Genomic DNA, 11,044 nt, shown 5'->3' on the forward strand with positions numbered 1-11,044 from the left:
ATGCCACATTGTCTGTCTTGTGGATTTCAGACAATACGAAAGGAAGATACACACAGTGGATAAGTGGGTGCAGAACTGCTGTTTTTTATCCACTCAGATGCAGAAATGCTGGGTGCTTTATCTTGAGGTTTGGAAACAAGCAGCAGCACTTTTTTTCTGTTGAAACTAAGGCTCAGTACCATGGCCGTTAGTGGAGATGAAAGAAGTGAGGAGGCGTTGATAACAGTTGTACAGGAAGAGGACATCAAAAAGAAAACCATGTGAAATTAAAGGATGTTGGTGTTGCTATGAGGGATAGCGGAATACAGGACAAGCTCATCCTTGGAGTGGGATGTACTGGACAGGAACCGGTACACAGGAAGTGGATCAAGACCTGAGCTGGATGAACCGAACGGAGGGCAGCTTTCTGGATGTGTTCTTGCGTCTAGCTTTGTTTTCAGAACAGTGGGACGCACCATACTTAAACTCACAGCTCCGAGACGTTTGAGTGTGTGAGCACGCATGCACAGTGTGGAGAGTGTTTGAGCATGCTCAAACATATTATATTATTAATAATCGTAGATGTAGATGTAAATGTTAGATTATTTCGGTTGATTATTCAGGGTCACAGGGTGGCTGGGGCCTATACCAGATAGATCGATAGATAGATAGATAGATAGATAGATAGATACTTTATTCATCCCAAGGGAAATTTTAGGCATCCAGTAGCTTATACATACACACATATACACACATATCTCACACACATAAAGATCAAAACCACTCACAGAAAAGTAAGAAGTAAAGAGCATGTGAAGTGATTACAAAGGCCTAGTAGGGACTGGCCCTGTGATATATTGACCATGCTAAGAGGTGCTATGGTAGATTGTGTGCAATGGTGGTAGTGCAAAAGTACAAAGTAAACAGTAAACAGTAAACAGTGCAGGGATTTACTGTTAAGTATGACTACGGGCATACAATGAGTGTGAACATAAAATAATTGCTTAACAAAGAATAATAATATAATCTAAGCATAAAAGAGCTTCAGAAGGTCAAATAAATTTATAAAGGTACAGCATGTAGAAAAGTCAACAGGGGTAAAAGTGAGGATTACAGTCCAGATTGTGTAGAGGGCTAATATAGCCTGTTAGGACAGTCAGACAGATATTGGACAGAGGATGGTAGACAAAGGTGATGTGGTGGAAGGAGCAGAAAGAGACTCATGCTGAAAAGTCCAATTCTCTCCTCCCATTTTGTGTGATGTTGTATAACTGAATGGCCCATGGAACAAAGGACCTTCTTAACCTGTGTGTTGAGCATGTCAGAGACAGGAGTCTGCTGCTGAAGGTGCTCTTCTGTCTGTTAAGTGGGTGGCAGTCATTGTCCAGGACTGCCAGCATCCTGTTCAGTGTCCTTTTCTCTGCTATTGATATTAAGCACTCCAGCTCCATTCCAACTACAGAACCAGCTTTCCTTACCAGCCTTTCCAGTCACCCAGTGTCCCTCTTCTCAATGCTGCCTCCCCAGCACACAACGGCATAAGAAAGGACACTGGCGATGACAGACTGGTAAAACATCCCGAGGAGCTTACTGCAGACATTGAAAGAGCATTAACTAATGTAGTTGTTAACATTAATTGACATACAAATGCATTAAGCATGAACTTTTTATTAGCTAATTAATTAACTAATTGTTTGGTTAACATAACGACCGCAGCCTCCTGAGGAAGTAGAGCCGACTCTGCCCTTTCCTGTAGAGTGCATCAGTGTTGGCTGACCAGTCCAGTTTATTGTCCAGGTGTACCCCTAGGTATTTGTATGTGCTGACCACCTCCACATTGACCCCTTCAGTGGAGACTGGCAGCATAGGTGGCTTAGTCCTCCTGAAATCCACCACCATCTCCCTGGTTTTGGAAATGTTCAGCATGCAGTGGGAGAGTGGGAGGAATACACCCTGGACCGGTCACACACTCACAACTAGCAGCCATTTTGAACCTCCAATTAGCCTAGCATGTGCCTTTGGACTATGGGAGAAAATGGAGCATCCAGGGAAAACCACCACGGACACAGAGAGAACATGCACACTCCACACAGCAAGGCCCCACGTCAAGATTTTTATTTAGTTCCCTTCTTGCTGTGAGGCGACAGTGCTATAACATTACGGTACTGTTATTTAGCCGACACTTATCCAACGCGACTTCCAGTTAGATTAGACTAGGTGGTGGCCAATAACCCCTGGAGCAATACAGGGTTAAGGTCCCTGCTCAAGGGCCCAACAGCAGCACTGATCTTACTGTGGCTACACTGGGGCTGGAACCACCAACCTTCTGGGTTACAGTCAAGCACCTTAGCCACGAGGTCATATTAATAATAATAATAATAACGATGATGATGATGATATTTTATTAATATTGTATTATTATTATTATTATTATTATTATTATTATTAGTAGTAGTAGTAGTAGTAGTGTCACTATGGTATTAGTAGTACAGTAGTAATATTAGTAGTATTAGTAGTACATCTAGTGTTAATAGTATTAGTATTATTACAAGCATAAGTACATTATACTTCTCCTTTTCCTGTGTGGCTCATGAAAAAATCTTTATGGTTCTGATTTCAAATCCATCATAAACCATATTCCAAGACCCTGGGGCATTTTGAATTATTGAGCGCAGAGGTATTTTCAGGCAGCGCGAAATAATCCACTCAGCAGTAACAGTCACACCGAGGCACCTGGCGAGATGGAGGCTCGGCGAGTCGAAGTGCAAAGTCTGAATTCAGCAGGGTGTTCAGTAACATTGATTAGTGTTAAAGAAGAGGGCAAAGTCTCTGACGAACATAAAATTAAACAAGTCAAAGCGAGGCGCTGGCACAAGGACAAGGAGCCGCTGTTAGCTGACAGCCCGTCGCCGCTATCACTTCCCCTCCCCTGTGCCTGATTTAATTCATATTCACTACAGGCGGAAATTCAGCACTATTAAATATGAATCAGCCGGTCCTTAGGCAGCGTTCTTGTAAAGTATGTGAAATATGAAGGCTTGCGAGTCTCAAAATAGTCCCAAGCTCGCCACAGACATGAGCACTTCACTAAAAGATGTGGGCACTTCATACTGGTTAGAAGCATTTCCCTGTCAGATTTGTCCTTCAATCCAAAGATGCATGTGTGAAATAAAGGCAATTTCTCTCCAGGAAGTAGAGTGAATGGCTGCACCAGCGAGCGCCTCCACGCCATTGGACACAACGTGGAAGGCTCATTGGTCATCGGCAGCCATTACCTCTCTGTCCCTTTACATTTGGCGCCCCGTCAAACTGGTGACACTCTTGATTTAGGCCCATAGATAGCCGCACTTTCACGGTGCTCCTGGGGGGCGTTAAGCATTGATGTCATATCGATTCTGAGCCTGAAGCTTAGTCAAACCGCTCCTTTTAAAATTTGTTCCCCGTGTGAGGAGAGTTAGATACTTCTGTGGTGACTGCGAGGGCTTAAATGAAAGCACTCCAGCTCCTCTGACTTCTTGCACTCCAGCTCCCTTCTTGCAGGCACGGTGCCACTCCTTCTTTTACATTATTGGCATTTGGCAGACGCGCTTATCCAGAGCGACGTACAGTTGACCAGACTAAGCAGGAGACAATCCTCCCCTGGAGCAATGCAGGGTTAAGGGCCTTGCTCAAGGGCCCAACGGCTGTGCGGATCTTATTGTGGCTACACTGGGATTCGAACCACCGACCTTGTGTTTCCCAGTCATTTACCTTAACCACTATGCTACAGGCCGCCCTCTTTAATTGTATTTCTCCCGTGAGTCAGGATGTTTGAACAGCCAGAAAACCTGTGGTAGCAGAGCGCTCGCTTCTCCCTGCCATGGGACACGACCTGTACAGACAGAGTCTCGCACCTCCAACGCATTCACTCATCTAGAGGCCTGCCAGTTCCCCTAGCTCTGTCAACACGGCACTGCCGTGCGTCAAGCCAGCAAAAGCACTTTGGATTTATTTCAACGGAGGCAGAAAGAGAAAGAGGGAGATCACTGTGACGTTATAAGTAGTTTTTTTCCCCCCACTTAGTTATTTTGTTCCCACTTATGAAGGATGGAGAATATCTTTTTTACAACTAAATGTATGAGCTGGTCTATATTCCTCGGCCTTCCACCAAGGTCTCTGGCTTCAGGCACCGAACTTCCCAAGGACAACAAGAAGTTGGAAATATTGCCTGTGTGTGTGTGTATGTTTCTCTTTCTTATATTTCAAGGAGTCCAAATATTGGAGCTTGGCCTTTTTGTAATCTTCCCCATTCCCCATTGGAATGTAACCTTGAACTTTAAAAATACAGGTTGGATAAAGACAAAAATATTTTTTCCTGATTTAGAAAATATGTTTTTGTAAGATCGAAGTTCCGAAGTCGAGGTGTGTGCTTATTCAGAATACATAAGTGGTGTATCCCCAGCTAAACATTAATTGGATAGGGTGCAGTTGGCTACCAAATTGGGAGAAAAAGAAAAGAAATCTGAGAAAAACAATATGATTGGACATAACCAATCATGGTTTGTTATTATATTTTTGTCACGGAACAGACTAACTGGAACCACACGCAGACTGTTTTAATCAGGTCGGACAGTCCAGGTTCAGTAACCAGCAACAGGAACAACACAAAATAAGTAGTTTGTTGTCGAGGGGCAGGCGAGGGTCGGACTGCGGGCAGACAGGGCAATGGAGAGCAGGCGAGGCGAAGTTGAACACAGGCGAGGGTCCTGACCGGGAGATCAATCCGAGTGGAAGGGCAGGAGACAGGGTACACAGAACTCAGAACATGGGAAATCAGGATGTAACTAGGACAAGGTGGAACGGGACATGACATGTTTTACTATATGCTTATGTATTAACCATGTACCAATCAGATTTAGACTCATGAATGTTAATAAAATATATTAATAAAATACTTTTTGAATGTGGCAAGTACGGACCACCCCTATCTTCGTCAGTTCAGGCTTGTCCACCTCGCTGTGTGTAAGTTTCAGACTCTTTCTGCATAAATAAATCCCATTACTTCTTGGATATACCTTGTCGTGCCTGGTTACGATAAGGGACTCAATAATTATTCTTATTTGTTCATTATTGGAGCCACATACTGTGACCCAATAATCTAATAAAATTGATGTATTATTATAGCGACAGCTTTCTTTTTGTCATGCTAGTACCATGTTTGTCTTCTCTGTTATCTCCAGGAGAAGGTTGAATGGGCTCCACTATAGGATTTTCAGGATGAACATGACAGTTTAACTACTGTGCTATAACTCTGATATCATAGGCAGTCTTGTGGGCCCAAAATATCCACACCCCCTTCCATAACATTTCAAGGGAAGCCAAGGCTAAGCTAAGGCTATCGTCTGACTCTGGAATGGATGCCATGGCCCACTTAGCTTTTTAGAAGAGATTTGACTGACTGTATTTTGTTATGATTTCCAATAGAGACTAATATACTGGCTCTATATTCTTCTTGCCTCTTGCCTTGCCTGAGCTTCAGTAGATTAACAGCGTGTTGTTAATATTCCTTAACAGACCTAGTAGTACCAATATTGTTATAAACAATGCAATTATTACTTAATTATATGCATGTATCTGTAAAAACAATAATACAAAATGAGGACATCAAATTGGCTCCAGTTGCAACTTCATAGCAATCAAAGCAGATATTGTCATTTTTGGCTAGAACTTGTTCACATCAAATCAAAACAAAAACCTTGCTTCCTAGTGATGGATCGTTCACCAAAACTGGCTGTTCTTGAACAGCTCTTTAGTGAAATGGGGAAAACATTCTTTTCTGTCGAGGACACATATTGTAATGGCTCACAATAAAAACATTTATTTGTAACCAGATTGCCAAGACATTTGCTGTGCCCATTCACATCTACTGCACACATGCAGTCCCCTCCAAAAGCATTGAAACAGCAAGGTAAAATATTAGCAAACATGCTAAATGGATGAGAAGAAGCAAATAGAGGGTGGTAAGTTGTCAGGTCTTTAAAATCACTGAACGGTGAGACATCTTTTTATCTCAACCCCAGATGTATTCAGAGTATTGCAAAAACAAAGGAATCAGCCTTGCTGTTCCAATACTTTTGAGGGGGACTGTATAACACATCTACTGCATATCTACTGTACATCTACTGCATATGTACTGCATGTCTAGTACACTTCTACTGTACATCTACTGCATATCTACTGCTCATCTACTGCACATCTACTGCATATGTACTGCATGTCTAGTACACTTCTACTGTACATCTACTGCATATCTACTGCTCATCTACTGCATATCTACTGTTCATCTACTGCACGTCTACTGTATATCTGATGTACATCTACTGCTCATCTACTTCACATCTACTGTACATCTACTGCATATCTACTGCTCATCTACTGCACATCTACTGCATATCTACTGCTCATATACTGTACATCTACTGCATATCTACTGCTCATCTACTGTACATCTACTGCATATCTACTGCTCATCTACTGCTTATCTACTGCATATCTACTGTACATCTACTGCTCATCGACTGTGCTTATAGACAGCAGCTCAAAAATGAGACACTGCAACAGCAAGCTGAGCGGCTCATACCATGACACCTGGGTGTATTTATAGACGTGAGGCTCATTAGCTCCGAATGTTCGGAGCAGCCTGGGGGCAGGCGAAAGGATAATCCGACAGGATTCCACGTAATTGGTGTCAGAAGAGAAACACTTTGGGTGCAGCCTGCTCTCGGGCTGAAGTTATTTAACCGGAAGATGCTGTGCAACAGTGCCAAAACCCTAAAGCAGCTGCGCTTTCCGAGGCAGACCATCACAGAGAAATGACACAATAAACAACGCAGAGAGCGAGAGGCTGTTAAGGAATATTAACAAACACGCTGTTAAATGGATGAGAAGAAGCAAATAGAGGGTGGTAAGTTGTCAGGTGTTCAAAATGACTGAACGGTGAGACAAAGCGCAGAGATAAAGAGCATTATTATTTCATATTTTCTGCTCTTTAAAAGAATGGGCATGGTTCAAGTGACTGAAACTTCTTTGCTTTGATGTCCTTTATATTTCTACCTGATTGCATTGCAATCTTGCATTTTGCTGTCATTACTTTTGGCTGAGCTCCTTATATGGACATGCAAGCAAGTGAGTTAGTTAGTTGGTTGGATTCCCTGCCACTTTAAAGGTACAATAGGTAAGATTTTTGTGTTAAAACATTGCAAATTCCTTCCTATCATTGAAAAAGGCTCACTGACATGATGACTCACCCTCTGCCTGTGTTGATAGTCCTTAAATTCTGGTTTAAAAATATACAGTTGACGCACCGACACTACATTGTACCAAAACATTTTACAGCTGTACAATAATTCAAGCTCATTGGTTGAAAATTGGCTCTAATTGCCACAGCCAATGGCGTGGGGGGTTTCAACATTAGCATATTCACAGAGAAGGGGAGGGATAAACAGTGTTGTGGTTTTTGTTGCTGCTATTCATCTCCTGATGATTGGTAAGTCCGGAATTACCAATTGTACCTTTAACACCTTCCCTTCCCTTGCTGTCTGAGGTATTTTGTCAAAATGCAAACACCAAAATGTGTAGTCTAAAGTAGCTGACAAAGTTCACTTTTCAATGCTTAAACATACGCCATTCCTCAACATTCCTCAACATTTCTTCTTCAAGTGTGGAGCAATGCATTGTGGTATTTCCTTGGCAAGAGGGAGGAAAAATTAGGGAGCAAGGTATTATAATGGCTGCATCCACTTTCATGATTAGGAACTGAATATTTAACCGTATTTTATCCTGACATTTTGGGGATTCCCCCAAGTGAAAACAACTTCAAGAAGAAAGCGTAAAACTGTCTGTAGCTATCTTACAGCGAGCGTGTGCTGGACTAGCATAAGCTCAGTGAGCACATACTGCCCTCTAGCTGCAGGGAGGTTCGGTGCTTGTTTCTCAGTCAGGAAAGTCCACTCACTCGTTTAGCAGCTTAATCGCCGTCTGCTCCATCCTTTACACATAAAATGGATGACTGCACCAGGCCTGGCTCGTAGGCATGGTTACCGTTTCTAGGGCTGCACAGATGGAGTTGTGAGGAGGAAATGCTGACAGGTCGTGCTGTCCCAGGAAGAGCTCAGCCCCAGTCTCACTCAGGCTCTGCTGTCACTCATCCTCAGGACACGCCTCTGTTTACCCACCCTGCTGAATTCCAGCTTAAATCAGCCTAAACTGGCGGTTCAAGCAGCGTTTTCAACACTTGTAGGTCAACCAGCTGACAATGCTATATAATTAGCGAGTTCACAAGTTTGGCCATCAGCTACCAGCTTTGAACGGCTTTGCTCAGCTAGAGACCAGCGTTGACCTGCCACAGAGCACCTAAAACCAGCTAGAAGTGTTGAAAATACAGTTTAAACCATTTTATGCCAGATTAGAATCTCTAGAGTCTGTCTGCCTGTCTGTACATCTCTCTGTCTGCCTGTCTTGCCCGGTCCTGCCCATAGCTGAGCATTTGTGCTGGAAAGATCTCCCATGGCATAACTACAGTGAGAGTCCCTACTGCTGTCTAATAACAGGGGATTGGGTAAGCCTCAGTGCTGATCCCACATGTAGGAGCAAATCCAGTACAAATCAGTACAAATCCAGCTGTGTGTAAAATGTACAATCACAGCAGTTCAAGTCCTCTGGGAATAGACTTACTGTTTAGCATATAAGCCATGACATTTTCTGACATTTTTTCTTTTCTCATGGTCCTCTATAGGCTCCAGAATTGCCCTGGATGCAACACACAAAAAAAATAAACAATATAATTAACTCTAGTAATAAACCATACTTTAAATTAATGTTTACTTTCTCATTAAACTTTACTTATGTTTCAATGGAACCAACCGAAAACATACATTTATTGAATTAAATGAATTTCACCAAAATCAAGGTTTCGTAATTATTGGCACCCCTGGTTTATTACCTGGTGCATACACTTCTGGCGAGGATAACAGCATGGAGTCTTTTCCTGTAATGCTTGACGAGATTTGACAACACGTCTAGAAGGATTTTGGGCCATTGATCTTTGCTGATCCTTTGAAGATCCTTGAGATCCTTGGTGCTTATCAACTGCCCTCTTCAGTTCAGCCCACAGGTTTTCCATTGGAGGCCTGATGGAGATAGCCACTAAAGAACATAGATTTTGTTGTCACAGAACCTTTTCTGTGTGGATTTTGAGGTATGCTCTGGGGTCATTGTCTTGCTAGAAAGTCTACCTAGAGCCAACTCTGACCACATCTGGTTAGACTGACTACATCTCATCAGACCACAGAAAAATGTTGAGATGCATGAAAGGAGAGGCACCTCATACCCACGGTGAAATGTTGTGGATCAGTGATGTTTTGGGGCTGTTTTAACCCTTCTATTGTCATAAGGTTAAATTTGACCCGTTTTCAAGTTAAAATGTGTAATAAAAACCATCTAGTTATTGGAACAAGGCTTCATGATAACCTCAAAAACAGCGACGTATATAAACACAACAAAACCAATGGTCACCATTTTATTCCATTCTGACGGTCTATAAAAAGCATGGTTATATATGTGGTGTTAAAGGCCAAATATGACCCAGCAGAGAATATTGGCTGTTGATAATATGGCATGCAGCATTGAAAAGTTCACATACCCTCCCTCTTTCTTTCTTTCTCTTTCTCACAATTACTCTCTATCTCTATCTATCACTCTCTACCTCTCCCACACACGCTCAAAAAGAATACCCTTGCTCTGTTACAACTGCTTTCCTTCATAACAATATGCCCACATCTCGCAGAAAAGCACATTACAATTATTTAGCTCATGTTTTTTATCCAAAGCGACTCACAGATAATTAGACCATGTAGGGCATAATCCCCCCTGGAGCAATGTGAGCTTAAGGGCCTGCTCCTGTGGCTACACCGGGGCTTGAACCACCAACCCACCAGGTCACCTTAGCCACCTTAGCCACTAGGCTATAGCACAATATCATCTTGTGGAGGAGGTGTGACATGAATAACATTACACAGATTTCTCAACATTCGTATTGTTTAATAAGGCTTGTTTGAGTTCTTGTCCATATTCATTCTGCAGCAGCATCTGTCTATTCCAACATGGTAAATGGTAAATGGCAAATGGTTATTCATATAGCGCCTTCATCCAAAGCGCTGTACAATAGATCCTTCTTATTCACCCATTCATACACACACTCACACACCAACACTGATAGGCAGCAACCAGCTCATCAGGAGCGTTTAGGGGTTAGGTGTCCTGCTCAGGGATAAGAGGTCATAGATCACATGTCCGATTATGACAGTGATATTGAGGAGAGAAAGCACACACAAACACACAAACCCACACACATGCACAGCTATAGTTTACTGCATGGTTCGAACCACCGATTTCATTGCAGATCATGTATAGTATTCTGTCTCATGTGTTTAGTGTGTTCATATTGAGGAGATTTAAATCTCCCAATATTGTACTATTTTGTGCCTGTCCATTCTCTAAATCCACAGACAGTAGAAACAAAATATAGCAACTCCTTGTTTACTGAGATATGTAATATAAAAGACTTCACATGAAGTATGTAATCTGTTTTGGTTGCCATGGATGGCATGTGTTTACTTGTGCGAAGCTCACAGACCTGATTTACTTTAATGACAGAGCCAAATTGCTCCTGGAGCTCTGCTTCACACCAGCACCTTCCATCTTCTTCCCGGGCTTTTAGGAGTGAAATCTCTGTTTTCCTGCCATGGTAACATCGTTCTGAGGAACAAAGTGGTGCTGAGCTTCACCCAAGTAAACAATTCAGGTTTAATGTTCTCGGTTGTTTCTCCTATCCTCCCTCGACCGCATTTGATATATTTCATATGCCAAACCTTTGACTGATTTTGAAATGAAATTATTTTTTTATTATTTATACTTTGGACATGTAGATATTATTTTTTCCTCTTATTTTCCTGATGTTTCTTCAGCGGACTCATAGATGCCTCTGCTGTGGGTGAGTTTTCATGCAACTGTAGAAAGTGTGGCTGTG

This window comes from Conger conger, chromosome 12 (assembly GCF_963514075.1).
Source record: "Conger conger chromosome 12, fConCon1.1, whole genome shotgun sequence".
In the NCBI taxonomy this organism is placed as follows: domain Eukaryota; kingdom Metazoa; phylum Chordata; class Actinopteri; order Anguilliformes; family Congridae; genus Conger; species Conger conger.